Source organism: Olea europaea, unplaced genomic scaffold, assembly GCF_002742605.1.
Source record: "Olea europaea var. sylvestris unplaced genomic scaffold, O_europaea_v1 scaffold939, whole genome shotgun sequence".
Taxonomy (NCBI): domain Eukaryota; kingdom Viridiplantae; phylum Streptophyta; class Magnoliopsida; order Lamiales; family Oleaceae; genus Olea; species Olea europaea.
In genome coordinates, this window is record NW_019267882.1 from 233,708 (window position 1) to 248,280 (window position 14,573).

Genomic DNA, 14,573 nt, shown 5'->3' on the forward strand with positions numbered 1-14,573 from the left:
CAGCCTTTTTATACCGTTTTTGAGCTTTTTCAAGATAACTCCGAGCAATTTCAATATTTCGTTTCCACTCTTGAGAAAAGCTCTTTGCTTGAGGGGACTTGGTACTTCGTTCAATATCCACTGTATGAGGGAGTAGCGGTTGCTGGCCAGTAACAATCTCAAAAGGACTCTTATTGGTGGAAGAACTCTTTTGGGCATTGAACCAAATTTGGTCCGCATCCAAAAGTTTTACCCAGTTTTTCTGCGAAGTAGAGATAAAGTGCCGAAGATATTCTTCTAGCATAGAATTGAAGCGCTCCGTCTGTCCGTCGGATTGTGGGTGAAAACTAGAACTCATGCTCAAAGTTGAACCAAGAAGTTTAAACAACTCAGTCCAAAATATGCCAGTGAAACGAGGATCTCGATCACTGACGATGTCCTTAGGCAGCCCCCAGTATTTGACAATATGTTTGAAGAAGAGTTGAGCTGTCTCTTCCACAGATACATACTTAGGCGCTGCAATGAAAGTTGCATATTTTGATAGACGGTCCACCACGACAATGATAGTGCCAAAATCCTCAACTTTTGGCAACCCAATAATGTAGTCCATCGATACACTTTCGAATGGCCGGGTTGGAACTGAAAGGGGCTCCAGCAAGCCCGCCTTTTTCTGATGATCTGCCTTATCTTGCTGACAAATAAGACAAATTTTTACATATGTTGCAATGTCATCCCGCATTTGAGGCCAGTAGTATGCACGTTGTAGTAGTGCACAAGTGCGTTCCTCTCTGGGATGCCCCGCCCAAATTGTGTCATGGCATTCCGTGATTAGTGATTTCCTCAGATCTCCACCCTTAGGAACATATAGACGGTCTCCCTTTGTCTTCACTAGTTCTCCATCTAGCCAGAACTGTCGAGTTTTACCTCCATCTAGCCAGAACTGTCGAATTTTACCCTGCTTGATAAGGTCAACCAAATATTGGGTAGCCGGGTCCTTCTCCATAAGTGCCCGAATTTGGTCTCTAGTGTTCGTGGAGACTGCGCTCCCTGAAAGAGCAGCTACAGAGCAGATGGTAGCTAAATCGGCCCATCGACTAAGAGCATCAGCAACATGATTGCCGGGACGATACTCTAACATAAAATTGAACTCTGAAAGGAATTCCTGCCAACGAGCCTGTTTGCTCGATAGTTTTGGTTGAGACATAAAGTGACTAACTGCAATGTTATCTGTCTTCACAATAAATGGAGACCCAAGCAGATAGTGACGCCATCCTCTGAGACAATGGACTACTGCTAACAATTCCTTTTCATGTGCCGAGTAACGACGTTCTGTCTGGTTTAACTTACGACTCTCATATGCTACCGAATGTCCTTCTTGCATGAGGACTCCACCAAGGGCAAAATCTGAAGCATCTGTATGAACTTCAAATGGTTTCGCCATATCCGGTAAGGCTAAAACCCGGTTCGTCCTCATGGACTTCTTCAGCCTTTCAAAAGCAGCTTGGCATTGGGATGACCAATCCCAATCCTTATCCTTCTTTGTCAATTCAGCAAGTGGCAGTGCAATTTCTGAGTAGCCTTTCACAAATCTTCGATAGTAATTGCATAACCCAAGAAATAAACGTACATCATGTACGATTTTTGGTGGTTGCCAATCTTTGATGGCTGTAACCTTCTTCGAATCCATGCGAATTTTACCTTGTTCAATGATGTGACCCAAGAAACTGATAGATGTCTGAGCAAATGAGCATTTAGACGGCTTAGCATAAAGTTCATTCTCCCGTAGCCGATTAAAAACTTGTCTCACATGCTGGACATGTTCCTCCAATGTCTCGCTGTAGATTACTATGTCATCCAAGTACACTACGACAAAATCATCTAAGAACCCGTGAAGTACCTGATTCATCATAGTACAAAATGTTGCTGGAGTATTTGTCAAACCGAAAGGCATCACCTTAAATTCAAAGGCTCCATATCTGGTTACCACCGTAGTCTTTGCTTCGTCTCCCTCCTTAATCTGAACTTGCCAATATCCGGACCTAAGATCAATTTTTGTGTAATATTTCGCCCGACTCAGTCGATTAAAGCAATCTGCAACCAGTGGGATAGGATAGCTATTCTTTACAGTAATCTTGTTCAAGGCTCGATAGTCACACCACATTCTAAGAGAACCATCAGTCTTTTTCTGAAACAATACAGGAGCTCTGTATGGCGACTTCGCAGGCACAATGATTCCACTCTCCAACATTTCCCCCAACTGCTTCCTAAGCTCTTCAAGCTCAGGCTGAGACATACGGTATGATGCCCTGGCGGGAGCTTTAGCGCCTGGAATAAGTTCGATCTCATGATCAATCGTCCTTCTTGGTGGTAATTCTTCCGGCATGATATCCTCAAATTCCCGAATAAGCCTTTTAACGGGTTTTGGAATAGGACCATTCGCCTCTTCGACCTCCTCTAATCGAAGAGTGCACAAAAAAGAGGGTTCATTTCTCTTGAAACCTTTACTAAATTGCATGGCTGAGATACTCTTCTCGCCCATCCTCCCAACCTGTGTAGGGATAACACACGGCTTATTACCCATCATCAATAACAAATCGGAATATAGCAACACTGCTGCCTTAGTATCCCGAAGAAATTTCAATCCTAGAATAAGCTTGAAATCATCCATCTGAACTGCAGATAAATTTGTCGTTCCCTCGAAAGGACATGTTTTGATCAACACCGATTTCGCCACTCAAGCTATTGGTTGAGCAGCGGAGTTGATTGCTTTAACTTTTCCACTACCCTTTTATAGAACCAGTCCGAGCCGCTCTACTTCAGTACATGCAAGGTAGTTGTGGGTAGCACCAGTATCCACCATAGCCCTGATTGGCTTCCCATTAATTTTACATCAATGAACATTAAGCCTTTGGCCCTACAAATACGAGCCTTCGCTTCTTCCATCTTTGCCTCTTTCAATGGGACATCATCCTTTTTCAGCAAACCGATGCAATAGTGTGTTGCACCGATGTGAAAATGCCCCAACTACTTCCTCATCCTCTTCAGAGTCAGTCTCATTATGACAATTAGCCTGTGGGACCTCTTGTTTTGAACTTGGCCCGCCACTTGCTAACTAACAATATGCATTCACCATCCGCTTCTGAGGATACTCCGACACCCGATGAGGTCTTTCACATAAAAAGCACTTCAATTTGGGAGTGGCATCAGTTCTGCCCTCCGTTGCTTTTCCTTTATTCCAGTTGTTACTATTACTGCCGTTAGAATTTCCCTGACGGCTGTTATGATAGTTTCCCTGAAAGTCACGGGTGCTTTGATAGGCTCCTTCTCTATTCTAAGAGTAACGCTCTCCCCCATTTGGGTTCGAGCTGGGTCTGTAAGATCTGTTACCACCTCCAATTGCTTGATTACTCCCCGAAGCTCGATCTTTTCTAGATTCTGTTTGGTAGTTGCTCAAGCATTCAGCGGCTCCCATGGCCGTGTTTAAATCAGTAACCTTCTGTCTTTGAAGTTCCGTGCGTGTCCACAGTTTCAACCCTTCCATAAAGGTGAAGAGCTTATCCTTTTCTGACATATCTCGAATATTCAGCATATGCCCTGAGAAGGATTTCACATACTCCCTAATAGAGCTCGTGTGTTTCAGGTCTCGAAGAGCCCGTCGAGCCTGATACTCGACATTTTTCGGGAAAAACTGCGATCTGATCGCTTCCTTGAGGAGATCCCAAGAATCAATTCGAATCCTGTAGGCCTGAATGTCCGCATATTTGGTTCGCCACCATAGTTTTGCATCTCCACCCAGATACATGGTAGCTGTGGTTACCTTTCTAGCCTCATCTTCGATCGAAGCTGCTAGAAAGTACCGTTCCATATCAAACAAGAAGTTTTCGACTTCTTTTGCATCACGTGCCCCTCCGTAGGTACACGGTTCAGGAATTCTGAGTCTAGGAGCATACTCGGGTGCGGGAGCTTGCCCATTACCCACCACGTTGGAGTACTTGCAATTGAGCTCTCAACGCTTCCATTTCATCTTGCAGATCAGGAATGATTGCAGCAGCTTCCGTCATTGCTGCGCAAGCTCTTTGGCTTTCATCCAATTGGATGTGTAATCCACGAATCTCAGGTTCGGCCATCTCGACTTTTTCCTCGAGACCTTCCATAGCATAGCACAACCTAGTAGTTGTCTCATCAAGCGCATCCACGCACTGTTTCGTAGTACCCTTCTTTTGAGGCTCTACCACTTCAGTGGTGTGTGATGTAATTGGATCCATAGCTTTCTTATCAAGGGTCGTGAGCCGCAGCTCTGATACCAACTTTCACGGGGTGCCTTTCTTCTTGGCACAGAAAGGGACACCGTGCGGCAGTAGTCTGCTCCGCTAGACTACCTTCCGCCTTTTCTCGATCACGTCGGGACGAAAGAAAATTTGATTACAATTTTGTAGAAAGCTTACAATAGAGAATTTGAATACATTGAAAGTAAATTGAACATTGATTGATGAAAACTGAACATTACAATTGATGAAAGCAGAAAATTACAATTGCTGGTGCAGGGGGCGGACACCAGTGAGTTTGAAAGATTTTTGAATGACTAATACCCCCTATAATAGCATTCTGAACAAAAACCCAAGTGACGGGAGTAGACGTTTAAAAGACGAGGAATCATACTAAACGTTTACCAATATCAGAGTTATTTTACAACTGAAATAACTATTACAATGAAAAGAAAATTACAACTCAAACTTGAAGTAATATTTACAATGTGCGGTCGAAGTTGGGCAAACTGCGACTGCGATAGTGTCAAAGGGCTAAGTAAAGCTGCGGTCCTTGACACTAGGGCATGTTAGAAAGTGATTTTTCATTCAAAAAAATTTGATTTTTGATCATTATTTTACTATTTCAGTCGTAAAATTTGACTTCTTCTCTCACATGTGGTCTCTACTTTTCTCGTAACGGTCATGAAATCAATTCTCAAAATCGCTCCCCAATCGAGTCCTAGGTTTGGCTGACAAACTTTTGTAGATTGGTGCTCAATTCAATCAATTTAATTTACTTTTTGGAACTCTAATTTATTTACCAATGAGTTGAATTAAAATATAATATTGTTTTGTAGATAATTTCCACATTTTTTGTTATGTTTGGTTCAGCTAAAAAATTTAATTAATATAAGTCAAAGTTAACAATTAAAATATTTTGCATGTAAATTTAATTTTTTCTACTTTTTTACCACGCATTCTAAAAAAAAAAATCACCGTTCAAAACATCATTTTCCCTCAATTTCTCTTTATAATGGACATCAAACAAGGGCTAACATTTAGAGTGTGTTTGATTGACAATGAAAATATCACCTAGAAAAAAAATGTTTTCCATCTTTTGTGGAAAATAAAAACCACCTCTACTCAAGGTAAATATTTTTCTTAAAAACAAGGAAAATTAGGTATATTTTCAAAAGTTGGAAAATGTTTTCCATAGAAAAAAATAGCAATCAAACACTCTAAATAGAAATTTAGGTGGAAAACTGATATTTTCCATGGAAAATAAATGTAATCAAACACACCTTTACTAAAATTTGTTTTTCATCTAAACCAAACAACGGCTATATACAGTTCTAATTTAGTTTAAATTATAATTTATTGATCAAAGTCATATTTTATTTTTAAATATATGATTTGCTAACATAAGTGCTTTAGAAAATTTCTATCTATAAAACTTTGATGGTCACATGACGAAATACAATTAAAACAAGATTTAGAATATGTTAAATATAGCTTATAGGGATGTTAAATGGATCACGTTGTTCAGCTCATTCACATGTGAGTGAGCGTGACCTGGTCCACCAAATGTGCCCACTTGCTTGACCGAATTACATCTCGATTTGTCCCACGAGCTTACCATTTAACGAGACGAGCTGAGTCAGCTCGAAACTAATTAAATTTTTTTCATTAAATTACACTTCGTTATTTATTATAACAAATGACTTATATTTGCTCGATCTACTCGACACGTTATTGAAGCGATTCGAGCAAGCAAGTCGACTTGCCTCACCTACCATTACGAATACAAATTGGATTGAAGTAATGGTTGACCTACAAAAAACAAAACGAATAGTGCATCACTGGAAGAACGAAAATCAGTGGTCAGAACGTCAAATACTACGTAACACTCAGAACCTGCTAGCTATATTGGAGAAGCGGTTTTTCTCTTAGCTGTTACCTGATTTTGGAGAAACCTTTGTATTTCTATTTACCAGTACTGTTCAATTCAAACGATGAGGAAAAATATTATAAAGTGCAAACGAACTGTAAAGAGGAAATTAATTTGGCTTGCTTACTGGTGGGTCCACACGTGGCACACATACAGCCGACTTTCGTACGTTATTTTCTTGCCCTATGCATGATTGGTCACCATACATTGATTCCATCATTCCATGTGACCGTTTAACTAGAATGTCTGGCCCCTTGTTTCATCCACGATATTTTTAGAAGAGTAATGTCATTCGTAGTTGTTCACTGCAGTAGTCGTCCTACGTGACATACACATGATAGGTAATAAAAAATTATCATATTAATGTATCGTCACATGTAAACCACATAGAACGATTACGACAGTAAAAGATTGCAAATAACATTACTCTTATTTATAAGAGTATTGTTGTGTAGCCCTAATGGGATTAATTTAGATGATGTTAATGTGGCATTAAATGATATGTGAGATTAAATAAGTCATTCAATTTCAATTTTCATTTAACCTATTATCTAGCGCCATCTACTAAGAGCTAAATAATATTAGTCTATTTTTAAAATACATTTTTCTCTCTTATTTTCAACAACACATTTTTTAATAAATAATATTACACGTAAATTCAAAATTATTTCTTATTTTTAATTACACATTCTCCATCAATCTACTATTTTGAAATGCATTTTAACCAAAAATGGGCCCAAACACTAATGAATATGAACCGGACACACTTAATCCCTGTTTGGTGCAGATTAAAATCAAGATTTTGGCACATTTTGATAAAAGTTGATAGGATATATGGTTGAAAATTTGTAGATTCTATAAAATATATATTTAAAATTAATTATTATTTTTGAATTAAATGTTAATCAAATTTTTAGCTGGTACAAACAGGGACTTCCACAATTATTCACTGGTTTAATGCACAACCTAGATAAAATCTAGGTCTCGACATTATACCCGCCTATATTGATTGGTTAAAATGATATCATATCGGTTTGAGTCAATTTTTAATACGTTTTCTGGTTCATGTTTGGATTTCGAATTGATTGCAATCAACTTGATTCGACGCAAAAAATAGTTTTTATAAAATTCAATCATTTAAAATTAAGCACATATTTAGTAGGAATTAAAATTAAAATTTTAATCTAATTCAAAGTGAACAATTAATTTTAATCATATATTTTATATGACCCACAATTTTTCAATCACAAATTTTAGCAAAACAAAATATACTAAAAATTCGATTTTAATTCCTACCAAAAAGAGGCTAAATCAAAAACATGAAAACATATAAAGTATATAACAGAAATCAAAGACGCGAGCCAATTTCTTCTCTCCCCATTCACCAATTTAACCCTATTATTGTCTCTTCCATCTCGTTCTATCCGATGAGCACAATGAGCCTCGTACAATCTTGCCCATCTAATCTTAAAGGGAAATGTTATTTGTACATTCCGGTGTACACTCTCCTCACAAAGGGGGGGACCCACATCCAATAAAAAAATGCACGGGCCCCCCTCTTAGGGGGAGTGTATACTGAAATGTACATATAGCAAAACTCAATCTTAAATCTCATGTATCAAGGTAATTTATAAAATAATCTCCATGCTCTCAAGCCCCTCATTTATGTGAAATTAGTTATCCCAGACTGGTTATGATTCATCTGTTTTTCTTCTGGGATCTTCTAACTCAGTATCCATGCATCTGGCTCATGGTATTGTCCGAGGGTGGGGGTATAGGGGGTCCTCCGGCTAGTATTTAGCCCCTATTTGACGCTATTATTTTCAAACTTTATTTTATTTTATTTTATCTACACATTTTCAATTACATATTCATACAATATAATATTCTGCACGTGAAATTGAAATTTTTTTCTACTTTTTAACTATATATATTCTCCTAAAAATCACTATTAAAAACTCTATTTTCCCCAAATAATAGTTGTCAGATAAGAGCTTAATTATTCGTGTCTACGCTATCTGATCTTATTTGAAATCGAAGCCAATTTGACTTCTAAGATCGAATAATTATGATTATAAATATGTTTTTGCTAGTGGTTTAGAGGATAGAACGTGGGGTTGGTTGGGGAAGATGAAAGTTTTGACCTTTTCTCCTTTTCTACAGGGGGTCTATTTGGATTTGAATTTTTCTCTTCCCCTTCTTTTTGAAGCTTTTGCTGCATTTTTTCTTTTCTGTGTTTTTAGGTTGATTACCCTTTTTTTTTTTGTTTATTTAAGGGGAGGTAAATTTTGTCTTCTCACTCTACTTCAACGATAAAATTAGACGGATTCTATAATAAGGGACCTAGCATGCCTATTTTCTTAAACTTTGGGAGGTGTTTGCTATTATTTCTAAAGGTTGGGAGCCAAACTCGCTATTATACCTCTTCAAAAATATTATTATAATACTAATTGAAGGACAGATTGAAAATTACAAATATGAATAAGGACGTTATGGACCGAAAATGTTTCTCCATCATCGGCTCTTTTATATATAGCCCATGTTTTGTATGCTTGGACAAAAAATTCAAAAAATCGACTAAACCAATCAAATCAATCCGTAGTTTGATATATGTAATGGTTTGGTTTATTTTTTATAAATAAAATCATGATAGATCGATTTAGCCATAGGTTAAAGTCTCAACCCGTTAGTTAGCTGAACCGACCCGACACACTTACATCTTTATCATTTTTTATTTTTTTTTTAGAAAAAAAAATCAAAAGATAAGCCCTAATCTTATAACTATATCATAATTCCCTCTAATTTATAATGTTGTCAGCAAGTAATGGTAATGAGAATTTCCTTTTACAAGCTCATAATGTTATATATAGCCTTTGTGGAAATTACACCCATCCAGAATTTTTAAGTTTCAACTTCAAAATTCAGAATTAGAGTCCTTTTATACAAAATCAAATGATAATAGGATTTTTAAATATTAATAATAATATTATGAAATTAGATAAATCTAGAAGCCCACCACTCATCAAAATATTCACCTCCACCTTAATTTAAATTAATCTGCATAACTCATCCTACCTCACAACCCACCCAAACCCTAAATCATTTTCCACTTTCTTCTTTCTATAATTTTCCCTGCCAAATGGGGCTTACAATAATGTTTAAACATCTCCAACAGATTCTCTATTTTTATAGAGCATATTTTTATATTTAACTCTTAATTTTATTATTCCTAAAAAATATTTATTTAAAAAATATTTATTATTTTTCGCCATATTTTATTTTAACTAGTTTTTCTTTATATTATTTTATTATTTTCGTACATTGAAAATTGAAATACTTTGAATGCAATTAATTATAAAAGGTGAATTTGGTTCTCCAACCCACTCTCTAATTCGAAATGTTAATTTAAAGAGTCTCTTGAAACATGATTTAAAGGTTGATTGTGTATTTAATTATTTTTGCAAAGAGTCTCCAAACATGATTTTGTTAATTTATTCTATAACTATATTTGTATATTTAATTATTTTTACAGCTAACTAAGGATATAATTTGTTTGACATGCGTGTATATATGACTGAATCATAATGTATATAATTTTCTAAATTGTAAATACACTTTATGTAAAACCCTCTTATAATGTATCAGATCTCGTTGTTTATCTTTATTAAATTCTATTTAATTTTATGATAAACAAAACCACCACCTTTCCACCTCCTTTCACCGCTGTAAAACTTTGTAACATAGAATTTTTGTGCAATTGCAAAGTTCCTCTTTATGGAACCAACTATAATACTGTACCCAGTTATCCATCTCAATTAACTATTGAGAGCACAAAAAATGTCTACATACTTTTTTTTTTTTTAATGATATGTGACACTTTTTGGAATGACAATATCATTGTAGTGTTCTTATCATTCATATCATCTACTTATGGGAGCAATATCTATGCACTTTTATTATTAGTTAGTTAGCTGCCAACTGTATGTTAGTTGTTAGTTCATTTTGCCAGCTGTATTTTCTCCATTTTGGCGTACTAAATATATCCAAGTAAATCTTAAACATTCATCAACTAGTGTCAAAAAATATTTATGTCTCGAGTGTGACCGAACATGGTATGGCCCCCATATATCACAATGCAACAAATCAAATGACTTGCTAGAAAGTCTGTTATTGGATTCAATAGATAATTTTCTTTGCTTAGCAATGGGACAAACATAACATGGAAGATGTTTATTCAATTTTGACATATCACGAGCTACCTGATTTTTCAAGATATCCAATCTTTTGAAAGACAAATGACCAAGAGGATTGTGCCATATGTGTGCAGACACATTACTAACAAAAACGTGTAAAAAGGAGTTAAGATTTCCAGTGTCAAGTACGTATAACTCCTGAAGTTTATCACTCTCGCCAATCTTCTTCTTGGTTGAAGCTTCCTGAATAATTAAGTAATCAGGAAAGAAATTCAGGATGAACTGAGATTCAACGGTTAATGCACTAACTGATATCAAATTAAATTTGAATTGCGGCACTTATAAGACATCACACGGCACCAAAGCATTGCTCAACCTGACATCACCACATAAACTAACTGATATACGTATGTGGTTTGGCAAGATAATACTTGAATTAATTACTGGTCTTAAGTTAAAAAACGCATCAGTAGTAGAACAAACATGTTTATTAGCCCCCAAATCAACAATCCAAATACTTTTATCAGTAAAGATGGGAGTCATTGACATAGAATGACATATACCTGAGGTAGCATATGAGGTGGCGTGCTTATCATGATCAGTTGCAGTAACAATGGAGCTTGAAGTCAGATGGTTGGATAGCACACGCATTAGCTGTTGATATTGTTCAGGATTCAGATTTTGCATAAAACTCTCCATACCATAATGCTAATTCATCTGAGTGTTAAGTAAAATCTGATTCACTGGATTGGAGGTGGAGTAGTGTTGGGAAATTGTCCTTCGGCCTTGGCTTGTATCCTAGCGGATACCCATGAATTTTGTAACACTTATCCACCGAATGTCCATGGAATTTGCAATGAGTGCAATAAGGCCTCTCCTTCTTCTTGAGGTTTCCAAGGGCTCCAATTCTAGGATTAGATACTGTCTTTGCATTGTCAAATTTTAAGGCAAATGCAGTAGCATCATATGCATCATTCCCAGTGGATCGTTTATTCAGCCTTTTCTGATTTTCCTCCTGTGAAATCAATGCAAATATCTTATCGATTAGTGGTATGGGATCCATGAGAAGAATCTGACCACGAGCCCGAGAGAAGGTGTCATTTAGCCCCCATAAGGAAGGACATGATGTACTCCATCTGATAGTATTCATTCAATTTCTTTATACTGCCACATATGCACTTTCCACAACTGCAATTTGGTCGAAAATAGCTCAACTCTTTCCATACAATCTTCAGTTTGGTGAAGTAAATGCTTACATTGTTTTGATCTTGAGTCAAATTCATCAGATCTTTCTTCAATTGGAAGATCCTTGGCCCATTGCTCTGCTGAAACCTCTCCTTTCAAGTCATTCCAGATCTCCTGAGCAATGGATACATATATAACACTTGATGAAATGTCCTTCAAAATTGAGTTGAGGATCCACAACATCACCATGTTATTATTTCAAACCCACGAATTAATCAAGTCAGGATTCGTATCCTCCAGTTTCTTCAATGATCCATCAATGAATGGCAGTTTGTTCTTCACCGAAAGGGTGATCATCATGGCACGACTCCAGGAGGCATAGTTATCTCCTGTAAGTGGCTGAGAAACCAGTAACAAGTTTGGACTGTCCGAATGATGCAGAAAATACGGACTTGACAGTTCATCAATGGTTATTTGCTCGTGGATGAACGTGATTCAGATGTGTAATCAAATTGTGCTGGCTCCATTGCAAAGAGAAATCACGAGCATGAAGGGAATGAATGAAGGATGAGCACAGGGAGGGTTTGCTCTAATACCATATTACAATATGAGGGAAAATTCTGGAATCTTATTTCATGCAGATGTCGTGACTGTACAAGATATAACTAGGCGCCAAAATGAAGAAAATACAGTTGGCAAAAGGAACTAACAACTAACATAGCTAACTAACTACTAATAACTTTACATATATTGTAGTCAAAGTTGATGTGAAAAAGCTAAAATTTACCATGTTTTGGGAAATTATATTTTTCAGTTTAATTTAATTATATATTCACAATTATGACACATTTATTATTCACATATTTTGTATAACTTATTATTTCGTTTCCTAAAATCCCCTTGTGTGGAGATTATAATAAAACAAAAACACAAGAAAAGTTTGCATCAATTTCTATACATACTAGTTTTAAGTAACGGGCCCAAAGAGTGGTTCTCCTCTCATTGAGTTTTGAGTAATTGTTACCAAATATTGAAAATTTCAACATATGGTAAGGACTTAAGGCTCTTTAAAAATGATATTTGTGCATCAATTTGATCGAGAAATATTTTTTTTTTGTTTAAATGACACGCTTCAATTTGATAGACCTCTGATTTATTCTTATTTTACTTCATTTATAAATTGTCATTTTTTTTGGTTGTAATTCACCAATAAAACACCAATGCCTCATTTGGTTTGCATCTCAGCTTTTAGTTTTGAGTTTTATGTTCATTTTTTCAATTTTTTTTGATGGTTTATTTTAAGATTGCAGAAAAACACATTTCGTTTGTATTGAACAATTATTTAACAAAAATTGGAAAATACATTTGATTCGAAATTTTTAAAAATTGTTTTATTACGTTTTATTCAAGTTGATTATTCAATAAAATGGGACAATTTTATAATAATATATTATCAAGTAATATATACATTCAAGGTTGGTGAGTCTTATAAAAAATATTTCATTACAAGTATGAAAATACAAATAAATTCTAAATTAATTTGGCAAAAAAAAAAAAAGAAATAAACCTCATTAGACTGCGTTTCTATGTTGTTTACGATATTTAGGCACACCATATGTGAATTAGAATTCGGTCTAGTGGCTACACAATCGCCTATTAAAATTAAATGATTTTCTTTGAACGTGTGCAAGGCTTTTATTTCAAATATAACATCTTGAGTTCAGATATAGCATCTTTCAAATTAAATTGTAGTTGACTACTGCATCATAAATGTCAAAAGTTTTCATCTTTAGTAATCTTGGGTACCTTAAATTGGTTTCGTTAGGTTTCATCTATTTGGCTGATAAGTATTTGTAACTTTATCATCATTTTTCACACATGCCCGAGCTTAGTTAAAAATCATCTTCTAATTGTTTTTCTTCCTCTAATATTGGAGAAAGTGATAAATGTATTTTAAACGTTTTATTTGTATTTATAAACTTGAATTATATACGCAAATTTGAGTGAAACTCTACTATAAGTTCATGTAAATATTGTTATTGTAAGTAAATTTTGAAGTTGGAGGTATTTGAAGCAAAAGAACTAATTTTTCAGCTTAATTGAAGTTGAATTGAAGCAATCGAAGCAGTTGGAGGAAAGTCACAAATTTCGACAGCAAAATTCAACTTATCGAAAATTTAGGAACTAAATTGCACATTTTGAAACTTGTGAAGGACCAATTCAAAAATTATTGAGGTTTGGGATTGACAAGAAAGCTTTGGAACTTTTGGGATCGATATTGAAAATTTATGATGAAAAGTGATCAAAATCTGGCGAAAATCATGAAGCACGGACCAAATTGAAATAAGATAGAAAGTTCAAAGTTGATCGCATTTTGTAAAATTAAGGAATGGGGTATTAAATTACTTTTATTTCTCATATTTAAATTATTTCAGTGTTTTTACTAAAAATTATTGAAACGTCGAAAATGTTTTTAAACCCTTATTTGAGTTCGATTCTTTTAAAAAAAAAAATACATTCATAAATAGTATTTTGAAATTATTTCAACCACATATTTTTTAATAAAATAATATTATTCGCAAACCCAAAACTTTTACTTATTTTTTAACCATACATTTCTCATCAATACTCTATTCAAAAATTTATTTTTCCCCAAAATGGGGCTCAAACAAAGGCTAAGTTTATGTTATAAATTCAATATTATTTTTAAAATGAATTTTCAAAAATATCAAACCAAACAAATTTTGGATATTGTTACAAAATTGAAAATATCAAAGTAAACGCTCCTTAAGCCTTCATTTGAAAAAATTATAAATCGATTATATAGAAGAATAGTAGTAAGTCTTAGAAATATGTGAATAATAAATAAATAATAATTATCAGTTTAAATTAATACTTAAACTTCGAATTATAAACCATTTATAAATTAATTGGCAAATTTGTTTTCCCTAATCCAAATAAAATAAAGCTAAAATGGCGAGATTAGTGAAAATGGAGCTGCTATAAATACCAAAAGAAAAA